Below are 16,746 nucleotides of genomic sequence, written 5' to 3'. Positions count from 1 at the left end.
GTTAAAGTTTTTAATGTAAACAAAATCTGTCCCCATTAGAATAGCTCAGCTCTTGCAAAGGGCACAATTCAATATAATTAATTGTTTTTGTCTCTAAAGACTGGCCACAATTATAAAGGCTATGTCTTATTTGTCACTTCAGGCTCTCTGTAATTTCATAGCAATGTTGTTATGATGTAGTTGTGTGCTATCTATTTACAGGTTCATTCTGGTAATACCCCCTAGGTCTATGTGTTGGTTTGCTAACAGGCGTGTTTCTGTTTGCTGTTCTTCACAGAGTAGGATGTAAAGAAAAAATTCAAAAATCTCAGGACGGTGTTCAACAGGGAGCATGCTGCTGTTGTGGAGAGCAGCAGGTCTGGGGCTGGGGCGGCAGAGATCTACGTGCCCAAATGGAAGTATTATCAGCAACTTCTGTTTCTTCGCGACTCTTGTGGCATGGACGAGAGTGAGGACAATCTGAAAGTGCAAGAGGAGCCAGAGGCACCGACATCACCAGAAGCACCAACCTCACCAATTGTATCACCTTGTGAGGGACTCTCACCTCAAAAACGGAAGCCAACTGGGAAACAAAATGGTGCGGGAAAAAAAGCGGCTGAGGCGATGGAGTATGCCATGGGGTTCCTGAAGAGGAAGGAGGCCTCTAAACACACAGGCTTCCTCCACTACCTAGAAAACCTTTTAGATGACATACCAGATAGTAAAATAAAAAAAGTGAAGCGGGAAATAATTCAGGTTGCACATGCAGCTCAAGAAGAGGAGTGAGTGATTTGTATTGTATAGTTATTGAAATATTGCATCTATGTATGTACTGTTTAGTATTTAATAAATTATTCACATTTGTTTTGAAAACTCACTGGTTAATTGTTAATTGAAATAGCACTGTCCTGCCAGCTTACGGCACCATTTGAGTTGAAGTACCTGCAATACTCCTCTCTGACTTCCTTAGCATATGTAGATGGATGTCTGTCAGATGAAGCTGCTATTGGTAGGAAACGCTCAGGTTCCTCTCTCCAGCTACCAGGAATAATCTGGCCGGTCTCTGTGTCTTCCTGGTCAACCAAACTAGGTGGGGTGTACATGTACCTTGATTGTCCAGTTCTTAAATAATTGTGGAGGACACACGCAGCCTTTGTTATGATTCTTGCTTTGCGTGGTGAAAGGAGAATTGGTTGTTTGAATACTCTGAATCTGTTGGACAAAACTCCAAACACATTCTCCACACAACGGCGGGCCTGTGACAGTCTGTAATTGAAAATTTGTTTAGATTTGTCCAGTTGTGACCTGGGGTATGGCCCCATTATCCACGGTTTCAAACCAAAAGCCTCATCTGCCACAATGGCGTAAGGGACAGGCAGTTGACGGCCAGGCAGCTGCTTCGGTGGAGGCATATTGACAGAATTTTCCTCTAAAGCCTTGCAGAGTCCAGATTTGGCCCAAATTTCCCCATCACTGACTCTGCCATTGGTCCCCACATCAATATAAGTAAATTTTAGGTCTGCATCTGCCAGTGCAAGTAAGACAATTGAGTTAAACCCTTTGTAATTATAGTAATGGGATCCTGCATTTGGGGGAGGCTGAATGCTGATGTGTTTTCCATCCAGCGCTCCAAGGCAATGAGGAAAGTTCCACCTTTCCTCAAACTTTGTGGCGATGTTGTTCCACTCCTCAGCAGTTGATGGCACTTTGAGGTAGTCTGCTTGCAGCACATTGAAGAGAGCCTTGCACGTTTCGACTACAATTCTGGAGATGCTGTGCCTAGACACTCTGAACTGATACTCCAGGTCTTGAAAGGTGTGCCCTGTGGCCAGGTAGCGCAACGTTATTGCTAGTCTTTCCCCCACAGGTATGGCCTTCCTCATTAACGTGTCCTGCCTCTGTAAGGATGGAGTAAGTAAGGTCACCAGGAAATTAAAACTGTCTTCATCTATCCGCAGCCAGTTCTTATAACTTGGGGGATCCTCAGCTGCCAGTTCTCTCAGCAACTGATTGTAGCAACCCCTCTCTTTCCTCTGCAGCTATCTTCTGCTCCATATGCGTTTGTCCTTTTCTTTTTTGCTAAGATGATGGGTTTACATAGTTAGTTCCATGTATTCGTCAATATGATTTATTTTATGTAGGGGCCACAGTAGGCCTAGCTTAGCCTACTTAACACAGTAGACCTTTAAAAATTTTAATAATAATAATTTACTTTATATATAGAGCAGAAAAAAATATTTTGAATTCTAAAAACTCAACTTATTAACTTGTGACTAGGTTCTATTTAATTTTGTATTTTTAAGTAGTGAAATGTATACTTACTTAAGTGAAATACAGGCTGAAGCCAGGATAACAGCAACAGCAGCAAATGTTTCAGCATCCATTTTTTTTGGCAGTTATCTCCTTGGCAATTGATCTATTATCTAATTGACTGTTGCCCATTTTTGGTTGCCCTAAAAAGTTGCCCTGTGTCTCATCTGGTTGCCCGTTGCCGGCAACATTGCCCAAAAAGTTGCCCTGTGTATCATGACCTTAACTCTAAATTCTCAGTAAAGCAACATTTCTGCAGCTTTAATACAGCGAAACAAGCAACGAAAACAGCAAAATTGTGCACAGACCAAATTCACACCTAATCCTAACATGTCACAGAGTGAGCACAAGGAAACATGCAAAGTTGTGGTGCGCACACATTCGATGGACGGTCCAAATTGGCATTGTATTTATACTCATTGTTATAATGCCTTGTTGCACTCATACACACACATACTAGGGTTGGACAATATCAACTTAATTGTTAGATGACCATGTTCACAGTAAAACATCACGATGGACGATAGAAGAAATGGTATCCCTCAACACCACTTTTAAGGCCATGCTACACAGCAAAAAAGGCCATCTACCTGCAGGATTGCACCTGCAAGTGCAATCAATAGGGAAGAGGATCCAATGATATGGTGGCAAAAAATAATCAGAGCAGATTTCTGTTAATGGCAAAACTCGCAAGAAAATATACAGTATCTGCATATGCACTACCAGCACACCGTCAGAATGAGTTTTCAGCCCCGCGGACCGTGTCGTCACCACAACCCGCATCTTATTTAAGCCAGAGAAGGATAACATGTTAGGGCTTTATATGGTCAGAAACATTGAACTTTAAACATGCTGGAATATACACCAGTGTCCGCCCTCAGTTTTCCTGAAGTTTTGCATGTTTCTGGAAGCCCTCTTTTCTGGTTGTTAGTTTTATTACTTTTCTCGCTCTAAACACGTTCTTTGGTTCTTTATTGTTGTGCTGTGTTATCATAGTGAACTGTGTGACGATTTATTTTAATGCTCTTGCAGTTAAAAGTAAATGCCACAGCCATTTATAAGTTCTGTCGTTGTGTGTCAGCATTTCGTGCAGTAGCCTACCTTCCGCTATCTTGACCCTGATTTGTTGTGCAATTTTTAATAAATGTGTTTACAGACACACCTTCGTACCTATTTATTCTGTAGCCTTTGTACTGCAAAGTTAATGCATTCGCTGAAGTTGAATATCATCCTGCCTCTTTGGATGACAATGAGCACTTGTTTCCTGACGGAATAAAAGAAAGATTCCCAACGCACTACGACCAGGCTAATTCTATTTGCGCGAATGACATGATAGATTTAAAATGAATACCATGTCGAAAAAAAATGAAGGAAATCTATAGCTTTAAGATATAAATAATAATAGCCCAATAATAATAGAATAATCATGCATAATCTGAAAACAGACTAATTTGGCCTACTTTTAGCCACAGTTATTTTAATTGCCATGTCTGACTACTTCAACTCTAGTGCATATTAGTTATATTTGTGACTTGATAATTTACCTTGCAGTCTCTGTTAAGTTTTTAGGTCAACCAGGCAAGAAAAAATTCAGTGCATGTTTGCCACAAAAAGGGGCGTGATATCCTTATTGTTATATAGTGGGTTGTTAAATGACAATGGCTGCTGAGTGAATGAATAAACATCTCTCTCTCTCTCCCTCTCTCCCGTGGGCTCACACAAGCCTGTGTAGACAGACGGACAGACAGACACACACAAAGCAACTGTCACAGTATCATGATTCATGACTTTGATTCATTGCAGACTGGCTGGCATCCATACTTGCATCTCTGCAGTTGCACACGCACATGCACATGCACACACGGGCACACACACACTTACCCTTCAGACATGGCGTTTCAGTGCTGGCTCCTGACCTGTGAAGAATCCCAAACATTTGTGGTCAATAGCCTAACATTAGTCTATTATCCTCATCTCTCTCACCCTCTCTCTAACACACACACACACACACACACACACACAGACGCACGCACGCACGCGCGCGCACACACATGCACACAGGACTGGGACCGAAAAAACGCCCGGGCTAAAACAGACACAAGACACATTCATACTTTATCTTGACTGTCCGAATCCACTGTCTACACTGACGATGGACCAATGGGGTCTCGCCCTCTAAATTGTGGGCCATTCCCCAGGAAAACAACAACAGTATTGGCCCCTGAGGACTGTAGGCCCACCGGGAAAATGCCCGATATGCCAGATGACCAGTCCAGCCTCACAAAACACACACACACACACACACACAAAGTGTATGTAACAATAGCCCGCAGGTCTGCAATATCTCTGCATCGTAAATGGCGTAGTAAAAACAAGCTCCAGCCTCACGTTAAGGATTAGTGTCGCTATTCGTATACATTCAGCCCCTCCAGAGAGAGAGACGGGGTCAGGGAGACACATAACACATAAATCCATCTGCGAGTACAGATAGGCTACTACTGTAGCCTGTGACCTTGACACAGCCAAATAACAAGGTCAGCCACTACATGAAAAGTAATAGGTGATAAGCCATTTCAGTTATAGTAAGCTGAAGCTGCACTATCTGCACTGGGATAGAGAAAGTAATATGTAGTAGGATAGGCCTATGTCATGGTCACAGATACCAGTGTAGTATATTTTTGGCTTGCCTGTTTTACATGACTTCAGGCATTTTAGAGAGAGCGTACATCGAATTATATTAACACAGCACAACCCATCACTGGACAACCACAACAACACATTTTAAAAATATTATAATAAATAATCACAATGGCACAGATTTGATTGTAAATTTTTATGTTACTTAGAAACACAAAAATACACTTCTATTCTGGGCAGAAGTACCCACCTACTTCCATGAGTATTTCCAAAACCTCACCTCCCCAGTCTGTCATGTTGAGTGTTGAGTTACTCACATTGCTTCAGCAGTGTGGACATCCTTTATTAAAGGTACGCCGTGCAGGAAATGGTCAAAAAGGGTACTGCAACTATGCTGCTCATTGAAACTGGGTTGGCTATCGCCCAATTTGATATTTACATGAAAGTTTACTTAGTAATAAACAAATATTTTCTAGTATGGTCCAAGTAGTCATTTTTGCAGCTAAAAATGGCTATTTTTGGAAATTCAAAATGGCGGATCATGGAGAAGATCCCACTTTTCATGTATGAAAAGTGCAATTTTTCCAGTCATGATGAATACTTTTAGAATTTGATGGTGGTGGTAAGTATTCATGAAAAATATCAGTGAATGGGTAGCATGAATTCTGGAAATCTCACACAGTGTCCCTTTAAAGGTGCACTGTCTAATATTGCTAGTAGTTAATTCCAGAATTAATGCTGCCCATTCACAAATGTTACCTTTTAAACCAATTATACCTTAAACATTGTACCTTTATTTCTGAGTGTGTATGATGTCAGACACGATGTGTAGTCACGTCAAATGTATTTTACGAGCACATTTACAAACAGCTGGGCTGCACCAAAGTGCCTCACCAATATAATGAAAAGAAACGGTAAGGGGATGAGCTATTTTCGCTGGTTTCGCTATGTCATGATGGTAACGCAGACGAGCCCAACATGTTTTGCTCAAAGTCCTCCGGGTGTCTCCACTTTGCCATGCAATCTTAGTGCATGTCAGAGTTTGAGTTAAATGCAGGCTGTCACCCCCATAACCAATATTATTATATGGTGTGACGTCATCGGTCGAATGCTCCATTCATTTCAATGGGGCTCCCCAACGTTCGCACGTCTGATATTTGAGATAAGGACGAGTTGGTCTATATCAGACCGCTGTCAATGGCAACAAGACTTTTCACTGCTAAAGCGAATGTTTCATATCACTCCGCAGGGGGTCCGGTCTTTTGTCACTCTAATCAGCTGCTGTGATAGACAACACCTGTTGTCTAGGCTACCTGTTGCCTAGCGACGTCAGCTGCTTTTGACACTAGTCGGCCTAGTTTGACACTAGTCGGTGCGTAGCAACAATCTTTTGACATGAAAAATTATAATAAACTTAACATTAAATAAAGAAATGTCCCCGCCATGTGTGAATCATTTAAGTATATCCATATAATAAGTGGGTTAACGTTCGGCGAGTCGGTCGCTTTGTGGAATAGCAGCACTTCAGAGAGAACAAGATCCCTCCGCTCCGCGTCAGGGTCTAAAGATTCTCTCTGTCGTGCTGCTATTCCACGGTAGCGACCTTCTCGCCAAACGTTAACCCTTACTGAATGTGTAACGTTTCAAGTGATATTCATTGCAGAGTTTTTAGATACAAAATTGGTTGTGTTGTCAAGGTATAAGGTTTTGTGCCAGGGGATTCGCCCACAAATTGGTAACGTTGTCATGTCTCTTTTCTTGCCACCCAATATAGGCCTACTACGCATGTGCACAAATATGTAAACAAAGACCTGCCTATACTGCTTTAACTTTATGGGACATGACAGGTTAACACAGACACTAATGACCCTGCACCTACCTGTATACTATGGCCACTTTAACAAGGACAATGACATCCCCTACTGATCATTATCGGAATGGATCGGTTGACACAGACACTGCCATCCCCCATTTAACGCAATGGGGCTCAACACTTTACCACACAGGGACTAAAATCTCCATCCCGGAACAGTATAGGAGTGGACACTCTACTCATGGCCACCAAGGTGAATACTATGAGGCCGGACAGGTTAACACAGACGTTGACATGTCTTACATGTGTAATACTATAGTTTAAAGGGACCCAAGCTGAACGGGTATAGTCATAAATAGTCATGGAGTGGAGTTTAGTGGAGGTGGCACGGTGCACAGACACACACAGGCACACAATCGCACACACACACGCACACACACCACCAGCAGCAGCGGTGTGTTAAATTATTTATTTCCTCGCTCTGCTGCTGCAGTGCCCCATATTGGGGAGGGTCAAACAGGGGTCCACTAAGCGTGCTGCGCTCACACACACACACACACACACACACACACACACACACACACACACACACACACACACACACACACAGCCGCTGTGTCGCAGTGGCCCATATAAGGGGAGGTCAAGCCGGGGTCCCCTCTAAGCGGCCCACAGAAGAGTAAGTGTAATCGAGACAATTAGGGGCCATCCTCAGAGAGAGAGAGAGAGAAGGGGAGAGAGAGAGGGAGAGAGAAAGAGGGAACAAGAGGGCATCTTCTGGGGAGAGAAAGCGAGAGAGAGAGAGAGAGAGAGACAGAGAGATGGGGGGATTAGGGGCCATCTTCCGTGGAGGGGTTTCGATTTTGACCTTAAATACAATGCTACACCTCCAGATGCCTCTTATCCCTCCTCAGGGCACTGAGGCCCCATTACGGAAACCGCAGAGACAAGGACAGGCGGAGAGGAGAAGGGGAGACAGGGAGGAGGAAAGAAAGAGAGGAAGAACTGAGAGAAGGACAGTGGAGAGATTAGGAGGGGGGGGGGGGACAGCGTCCTCATTACAGACACCATAGACAGGCAAGCAGCACAGACACAGGGAGGAAGGAAGGGAGGGAAGACAAAGAGCAGAGGTAAGGGCAGTAGGGAGAGGAAGAGAAATACAGAGGAGAAAGAAAAAGACACAGGGAATGAAGGAAAGGATGGAAAAAGAAAGAGAGAGGGGGGACACTGAGACCCCATTGCAGATTAGGAAGAACGGTGTCTGGCTAGCCTGACTATCATCAACTTTCAAATCTCTTCCAGACTTGGTCTGACCAAGAACTTAACAATTCACGTTTCCCAAACGGCATGGTTGACCCGCCTCCCTCGGTTTGCAACTGGTTGACTGGTTTCCGACAAAGTGGGTGGAGCTCCCGATTTTTCTGGAGATTATAAACAATATTTACATTGCTCGTGGCCTGACTAGATGCCACGCCAAAGGTGTTGCGTCACTAGGAGGGCATGGCATTGGCTAGTCTCTGCCTGGATTGAGAGCTATGCAGGAATGAGAGGAAATGAGGAATTGAGAGGGGCATAGAAACGAGGAATGAGACGGCTAAAAGCTAGGAAGAGAGAGGATAGGTTAAGAGTGTTAGAGAAGAGGGAGATGGAAAGAGGGAAATGAGGGAGAACATGAGGGAAAGTGAAACGTTTGTGTGTGTGTGTGAGTGAGAGAGAGAGAGAGAGAGAGAGAGAGAGAGAGAGAGAGAGAGAGAGAGAGAGAGAGAGAGAGAGAGAGAGAGAAAGAGAGAGAAGGGACAGGTGAAGAAAAGAGACGAGAGAGAGAGAACCAAAATGAGTTAAAGAAAGGAAAGAGAGAGAAAGGCAGTGTTTCCCCAACCTTTTTGTCTTGCGTACCCCCTAAGCCTTTTCGTCATGCCATGAGTACCGCCTCACTCATGCTCTATACCCCAATATGACTATGCTCCATACATTTTTTTCATTTTCCCAAGTAAACCCTGCAGTGTGCTTGCGTACCCCTACTGGTACACATACCCCTGGTTGGGAAACACAAGGGGAAGGACAGAGATGAAAGGACAGAGGAAGGTCAAGAGAAAAATAGAGAGTATGGAAGGATGAGAGAAAGAACTGTCATTTGTGAAGACAGAGATGAGGAGGGAGATTGATGGAGTGTGGTTGTGAGACAGAGCAAGGTAGAGAAAGAAAGAGCAGAGAGAAGAAAGACAGAAAGAGAGAGAGAACGAAAAAGGGGGTGCAAGAAGTCTTTGTCTTCGGATTCACTCCCAGACACACGAGGGAAGGAACAGAAGTATAGATGATGGATGGAGATGGGATGAGAGAGACAGGCGGCGGGGAAAAAAAAGAAAAAGAAAAAAAGAAAAGCACCTTCTGTCTCGACCTTCAAGGCCCAGTGGAGGCCGCAGCTCAGGGCACAAGTGAATTAGGCTCCCAGCCAAACCCTCATGGCACACACACACACACACACACGGCGAGAGGCTCAAGTGAATTAGACTCCCGGCCAAACCCCTCAACCCAGTCAGCCAGAGGAGGAAGAAAATGGCCTTCTCTCTCTCTCTTTGAATCCCCATCTGTCAGGAGTGATGGGTCTTTGAAAATCTGAAATGTGACATCCATTAACGTGACTCATGGGACTTAAAACAGTCCTGCCATACACTCTTTTTCTTTTCTTTCTTTTGAATTAACTTTTTTCTCTTTTCTTTTGTGTTATCTTCTGTTCTTTACTTTGCTTTGTCTTCTATTTTATTTTACTTTCTTGTATGTTTGGTTCTTTAACTTTCTCTTCTGCATACTATAATACTGTCTGAAGATTGACAGTAGATTAGACATGCTTTTCTCTTTTTGCTGGTTTCTTTTCTTTGTTCGTGTCTTGTGCCGGTAGATTAGTAATGGTAATCAGCGCCCGCTTTGTTTCCCTCTCCTGACCTTTGCTGCAAAGGGGGATGTTACTGTCACTGTTTTAGCGGTCATTATCGTGCCACTTGCCAACCTGCTCAAACACACACGCATGCACGGAGGGCCGCTGACAGCTTTGACTGGGCCCGGGACAAAATCATCTCACAGGGCCGACCTCTAAATACATACCATGCTATAAGAACCGATTTCTGGGCCCTTTCTCTCCCTGGGCCCGTGGCAACTGACCCCCTTTTACACCCCTGTCAGCTTCCCTGCATGCACGCGCATACACATCTACCATGTCGTACAGGTGGAGCTGGGCGGGTTGACAAGTGGCATGATAATGACCGCTAAAACAGTGACAGTAAAATCACCTTTGCAGCAAAGGTCAGGAGAGGGAAACAAAGCGAGAGCTGATTAGCATTACTTATCTACACAAGACACGGACAAAGACAGAAAAGAGCAGATCAGAAAAGCAATGAAAAGAACAGAACATAATACTGCTTACTAAGTGCCACATTCCTGCCATGGTTACACTGTGTGTATGAATGTAAATCTGTGTGTAGATTGCTTTTTTAAACTGTGTATGAATTACTTTAAATTGTGAGTGTCTGACTGTACATTCACTCACCCACAAATCTGCACATGTGTTAGTGTGTGTTGTGAGTGAATGTGTATGTGAGAGACAGAGAGAGACAGAGAGAGACAGAGAGAGAGAGAGAGAGAGAGAGAGAGAGAGAGAGAGAGAGAGAGAGAGAGAGAGAGAGAGAGAGTTGTCAATGTCCTATTTGTATGTTTTAGTTAAAACTGCACATTGGAGACAGGTCAAACACAATTTCAAACTTATATGCTAACCCTGTTTCATAGATTTTTAACAAAAAAGTACACTTGACTAGACTTCATTTGAATGTAGTGTTACCACAGAAACTAGCCATCACAGTTGTTGGGCGAGTGTGATTTTCAAATGGCGGAATGAGTCAGCTGTCTGTTGCCATAGCTGCAGTGACCTCACATGATTCTAACATGATGTAATGGCCCTGGAACATGCAGTGACTCCATTCCAGAATAAGAACACAGTGCCATATCACATTGCTATGATGATAAGTCCCCTAAAACTACTGTATGGCCCACACTCATGCAACCACAAACCATGCAGATAATAACAGTACACCAGTAAGGTATAAAACTGTAACTGCGCTTTTATGTAGATATGTTATAGGCTACTTTAAGTAACAACGAAAGTATAACATTTTATAAAATTAAATAGCATCATTAAGTGTGTAAACATACAGGCTTTTTGAAATTAAAAGCTAGTTTACCGGATGTAAAAAAAAAAAACACTTAAAAAATGTTATCCTAAAACAGCATTCATACAGACGTTCTCAGACCATTCACTTGTGCAAACTGTTTTTATACCAGATGCACAATACAGTATAGGCCCTATCTCATTACAGCATGTCATTCTTCACTCAAATTCTCTCTCTCTGCATGTGTGTGTGCGTGCGCGCTTGAGGTGTGTGTGTGAGTGAGTTAACGTGTGCTCAGGTGTATGCCCATGTCCCTCAACCTCTCCTTGTTAAAGAGGGCACAGTCCTCACAGTCCTCCATTCAGGGGTGCACTCTTGGCTAAAATAGGGATATTCAGCCTCTCTCTCTCAAATGTGTCATTTGAACAAGGACACCAAGGACGTTGCACTATAGTACTGAATGCCACCGCACCACACTGGGACACATCACAGTGACTCCTACTGTAGCTGACTGCCAGTCTGTTTCTGGGTATCAGGCTGGTGTCCGTGCTGGTGACCGTGCCTCTGGTCCCTGGTGCCAGGGTCATGCATCATCGATTATCCACACCTGTACTGGACCGTATCGTACCATACCGGACATCCTAGTCCATTCACAGGAGAGCCAGGGGCACTGCTAGACAGGCTGCAGGCCCAGAGCGGACTGGACTGTGTCATGGGAGTCAAGCTGGTATCTGTCTCTGTGAGTGTGTGTGTTAGAGCATGGAAACCCGACCGAAGTCCGGCGGGCCTGGTCGGAACCCGACGGGCCGGGCCGGACTCGGACAAAAAAAATAGAATATCTGTCGGACATTGTGAAAATTATAAGCAACCAGAGGAAACGTTTCAGTTCATTTGTGATTTAAAAATAAGTAATTGAAAATGCACAAATGAAAATGTTGGTAGGCTACTCGAGAGATTATTATTGGCTGTATGCACGCGCCAGTTACCAGTGGCAACATTTGGACGCTCACTCCGAGTTAGCCGAGCAGGGATGCCGTGTCAACTTGCTTTCTTAATAAGCGCCAAATCAACAGTTGTCAGTGAACGCGTGGTCTTTTGTTGTAGTGTAGGCCATGTTTTAGTATGGCTTCGAGGCTTGAAGGTTGAACATAAAATGACGAAGTTTGTCACTGCATTACGTGCCAAGGATCACAGTCTCAGCATGGGCTAGCAAGGAGCATAATATGGATAAGAAGGCGCACACGCTACGTGGAGTAAGGTAGGGGCGGAGAGGTTTCCTGTTACTATTTTGTCCGCTGTGACATGTCATGTCCTTCACGTAGGTTCTTAATTATTGTCACTTTTACTGTACAGTTGTAACTCTGCGCGTGCAACCTTTCCTGATATTATAGTGACCGCATGGAGATCAGGGGAAATTGCATTCGAACAGCTGAACAGGCTACTGTTTTTCGGGGTTAACTTATAGCCTATCCTTCATAACGATAAGGCGGCAGCTTCACGCGCTTCGCAGGGATTTGTTTGCACCAACAGTAACGTAACAAATGCTCCGGTAGCTGCGCTGACTGCATCCAAAACTTATTTGTTAGTTTTCGCCTTTCTTATCCTCTTACGCCCCTCCCATGCATTCGATCACTGCACCTAACATCTCTGGTTAGTTTAACCGAAAGAAACAAAAGGTGCGCCGTCACGTGTGTGTGTGTGTATACTTACTATGCGTGTGTAACTAAATTAGGCTACTGCAAAGTGCCTCATCCTAACGTATCTGCCTATTCCTGGCTATTTATCACGTGCTATATTGAATATGGAGCCCACATAGAAAACCTTGCTTGCGCACATGGTTCTATTGTTATGACAGTGGTCTCGGGCTTCGGACGGGCTCGGACACAAACATTTTAATTAGTCTCGGGCTCGGGTCGGATTCGAACACTTTTCTGTCGGCTGAGGGCCGGGCTCGGACAGAAAAAACCGTCCCGAGCCACACTCTAGTGTGTGTGTTTGTGTGTGTGTTTTGACTCATTTTGTGTTCCTGTCACTGGTGCCAGGGTCATGGATCATCTGGTTTTCCACACCGGCACTGGACCGAATGATAGTGGATTGATTGCATAGGTGACATTGAGTCCAATCCCATGAGAGGCAGTGGCACGGCTGGACAGCATTGGCCTGGACAGTCACACACAAGCCTGGACTGGACTGGACCATAGGAGTGAGTCAGTCTGGTGTCTTTGTGACAGCTTTGACTGGGCACCAGACAACAGGATGAAGACTGATGAAGTCCAAACATAATCCAGTCATGACATCAACAAAAAATGATTTTAAAAGCGCTTAAAACTCCACACTCCGAAAAGTAATCTGAAAGCCCCAGGAGACCCCAATTCCTGTGTCCGCCCCCCTGTCCCTTTGTCCTCCTCCCCTGCCGGCTCCCCTGTGTGTGACCGTCTGCTCATGTCACTGCTGCCAGGGTCGACTAGAGCCTCACCTGGCATACCTATCTCTCTGCACCCCTGTGGACTCTGTGTGTGTGTGTGTGTGTGTGTGTGTGTGTGTGTGTGTGTGTGTGTGTGTGTGTGTGTGTGTGTGTGTGTGTGTGTGTGTCTTTCTGCACCCCAAAGGAGAGGACGACAGATGGGACTATGGTGGCAACGAACCGGCCGAGTGATTTGTGGCACAGGTGACGCACACACTCACACACACTGGACACAGACACGCACACTCACAACAGTGCACACACACACATACACACACACACACACACACATTCAAGTGGCATAGGTTGATGAGCTGGTCAAGGGCGCGATAAAAGAGTTGTTCCAGCCCGGGCCTGCACTACATGCGGCTCTCCCACACACATATAACAACACACACACACACACACACACACATTAAAAAGAAACATAAACTGGGAAGGAGCATCCACACAAACATGTGCTCGTGCCTGCATGCGCACATACACACACACTACAAAAACCCATAAACATTAAGTAGGTAGTGGTTATGCTTGGGTCTGGTATGCACACACACAAATTCACGGACAAGGGCAGGATGAATGTATAAATGTCCATTTGACACCCCTCTCCCCACACTCTGCATCTAATGTGGGCACCAAACAACTGCTCCCACCGCCATTTCCTATCACAACCATCCACAAACACACATTAGGCATAACAAAAACAAGCAAAATACAAAGACATGAGCATATAATCAAACACACACACACACACACACAGTAGGAAATCAAGGGTTGCTTTCATTTTACCCCACTCTGTGTTGCACTGTACACACACACATACACGCTCAGTCACACAGACACACACACACAGACACACACACACAGACAGAAAGCACTAGCTCTTTCATTCTGGCCCCCTGCGTGTGTGGTAAGCGGGGAGCTGAAGTGCAGTGAAAGCGATGCACTGCTTTACGAGCCCTGTCTCTGCGGCCCATAAAAGCTGTTTATTTACAAAGGACTACACACACACACATACACATGTGTGGGTGCACACACACACACCCACAAGTACATTCATGAACACACACACACACACACACAAACAAACACGCACAGAGACACGTGTGGGTGCACACACACACTCACAAATACACACACACACACACACCAGTGAGTCTCTCTCTCACACTCTTTCGCACACACACACAGTAAACAGCAGCCATGCAGGGATCCGTGAGCCCCCCCGCTGACTTTAAAAACACGCCTAGCATTCACAAACACACTCGCCCATGACACACACACACACACGCCCACACATCTCCTGGTACTCACAAATACCACACACACACACACACACACCACACGGCTCCTTGATCTCACAAACACACTCGCCCATGTCTTTCTTCTCTCTATCTTTCCATCTTTCACCCGCTCTTTCCTGTCCTCACGCTCAAAAACACACTCACCCATGTGTCCCTGCACTCCTTCTTCCCTTATCCCTCTTTCTCTCCTTCACTTCTCGATCTCTCTTTATCCTCCACTCCTCACTCACAAACACACTCACCCATGTGTATCTGCAATAGTTTCTCTCCCTGTCTCTTCAGTCTTTTTTTCCCTCTTCACCTGTAGACCTCTCGTCTGCTTTTCTCTCCCCTACTCTCTTTATCTACTAACTCCCTCTATCTTTCTATCTCTCTATTTCTATCTATCTACTCCTGTTTCTCTCTTCATCTCTCCATCTTCCACACCTCACTCGCCCATCTCGGCACTCCGCTCTCTCTGTGTCTCTACCACTCTTTTTGTCTCTCTACCATCCTCCTTTTCTTTCCGTATCTAAGTGCCTCCCTCTCCGTCGGTCTCTGCATCGTTCTTTCACACCCATCCACTCTCCACCATTATCTCTCTATCCATCACTTTAGTGTTCTCTTTCCCCATCTGGCTCTCTATCCCCCTCTCTTCCTCCCTATCTCTCTATAAGCCTTTTGCACATTCTCTCACTGTTTTTTTTTTTTTGGTTCCTTGAGTGCAAAGCCCAGCGTTTGAGGAATCACCGCTCGACAGCACAAACACGTCCCCAAGCGAAATATTTTACACTCGCTCAAACATCACTGACCCTTCGACCCTAACAAGAGTAGCCGGCGCTGGGGGAAGACAGATGGGGGCGGTGGGGTGAGAGGGACAAACAGTCTCACTGACTTTATTTTCTCTCTCTCTCTCTTGAATCTTTAGTCTCAATGTGAAACAAGGCAAAACATAGTTCTCATCATCTGGTATTCTATACAGTAACATACTCACACATGCCTTTTCGTTTGACCTTTTTTATGATGCTCCAGAAAAAAACACAGACATTTATATATATAGCAGGTGACTACACAGATGATAAAAATAGAACACCGTCCGGTTTCTCCTCATTAGAATTCCAAATACTGTGTTGTTATTGCACATGCGTTAACCCTTGCATTGTTAGTAGTATACTTTTCTGTTGTGTGGCCATCATAAATCTTGTGAAAAGTCTGAATGTGAGGACTTAACTAAGTAAGGAGGTGTGGGATGTGGACAACAGGACAGTAAGATGGAGCCCCATTGATGTACATATGTTAACACAATTTGCTGGTAATTGCCAGATGTGTCTGACCAAATCCCGCCCAAAAGGTTATCAAAAAACGCTAAAATGCGCCAAATTCCGCCCAATTTCAGTAGATTGCATTGACTTCTATGGGCCCAAAACGGCAGAAAAAAACCCCCAAATGGCCAATTTTTCTGTTTTTACCCGCAGACGGCAATCCCAAGTAATCTGGCAACACTGCTGGTAATGCTTTATTTTAAGGTTAGTGGTACAGTATGAATACGAATTTCATAAAACAAAGCCTGTGAGAGAAAACTTACCTTAGTGAGGGATGAAGAGGTGAGTGAGGGTGGGTCTGTGTGTGTGACAGGATATGAGATGGAGTTAGTAGTACTGATTAATTGTGCTAAGAGCCACGAACACAAATTCCAAAAAAACTGTGTGTGAGAGAGAACTTACGGACGTACCTTAGTGAAGGAGTGAGTGTGTGAGAGATGACATGGAGAGAGAGAGATGGCGCGATGGAGGTTTGGGCACACAGAGGCAGGTGGGGATTAGGGGTGTGAGTGATTTACGGCCTTGAGCCGTGCCACATAGCAGTGGGTACCCCCCACACACACGCAAGCACACATACACACACAAGGAGTGACACATGAAAGGCTTCTGACCTTCCATGCCACCTGGCTGCCCTACTAATCCCGCCTGATTCATAAACTTTTATGGTACCCCCTCTCTCTATCTGCCCTCTGCCTCTCTCTCTCTCTCCTGTCCACTCTTTGTCTTCCATCGCTGCCCCTCTCTCCCTTTATCTCTCTTGCCCTCTATCTACCTCTTT

The 16,746-nt window shown here is 44.8% G+C and overlaps 1 long non-coding RNA gene across 3 annotated transcripts; it reads right to left on the bottom strand.

Moving 5' to 3' along the window:
- Positions 1 to 32: 32 nt before the first annotated feature.
- LOC134464593 (uncharacterized) lies at positions 33 to 16,483 on the bottom strand. Of its 3 annotated transcripts, none has more exons than XR_010037966.1 (3): positions 16,379 to 16,483; positions 4,171 to 4,205; positions 33 to 678 (listed from the first exon to the last, which is right to left on the bottom strand). It is a non-coding gene; the product is annotated as an uncharacterized LOC134464593 (long non-coding RNA). The 3 variants fall into 3 exon arrangements; XR_010037964.1 differs by lacking the exon at positions 16,379 to 16,483 and adding an exon at positions 16,232 to 16,331; XR_010037965.1 differs by lacking the exon at positions 16,379 to 16,483 and adding an exon at positions 14,910 to 15,319.
- Between the last annotated feature and the right edge of the window lie 263 nt (positions 16,484 to 16,746).

The sequence above is a fragment of the Engraulis encrasicolus genome, chromosome 15 (assembly GCF_034702125.1).
Source record: "Engraulis encrasicolus isolate BLACKSEA-1 chromosome 15, IST_EnEncr_1.0, whole genome shotgun sequence".
NCBI classification, from domain to species: Eukaryota; Metazoa; Chordata; class Actinopteri; order Clupeiformes; family Engraulidae; genus Engraulis; species Engraulis encrasicolus.
Note: the sequence above shows the minus strand (reverse complement) of the source record. Positions and strands in the feature narration are given on the sequence as shown.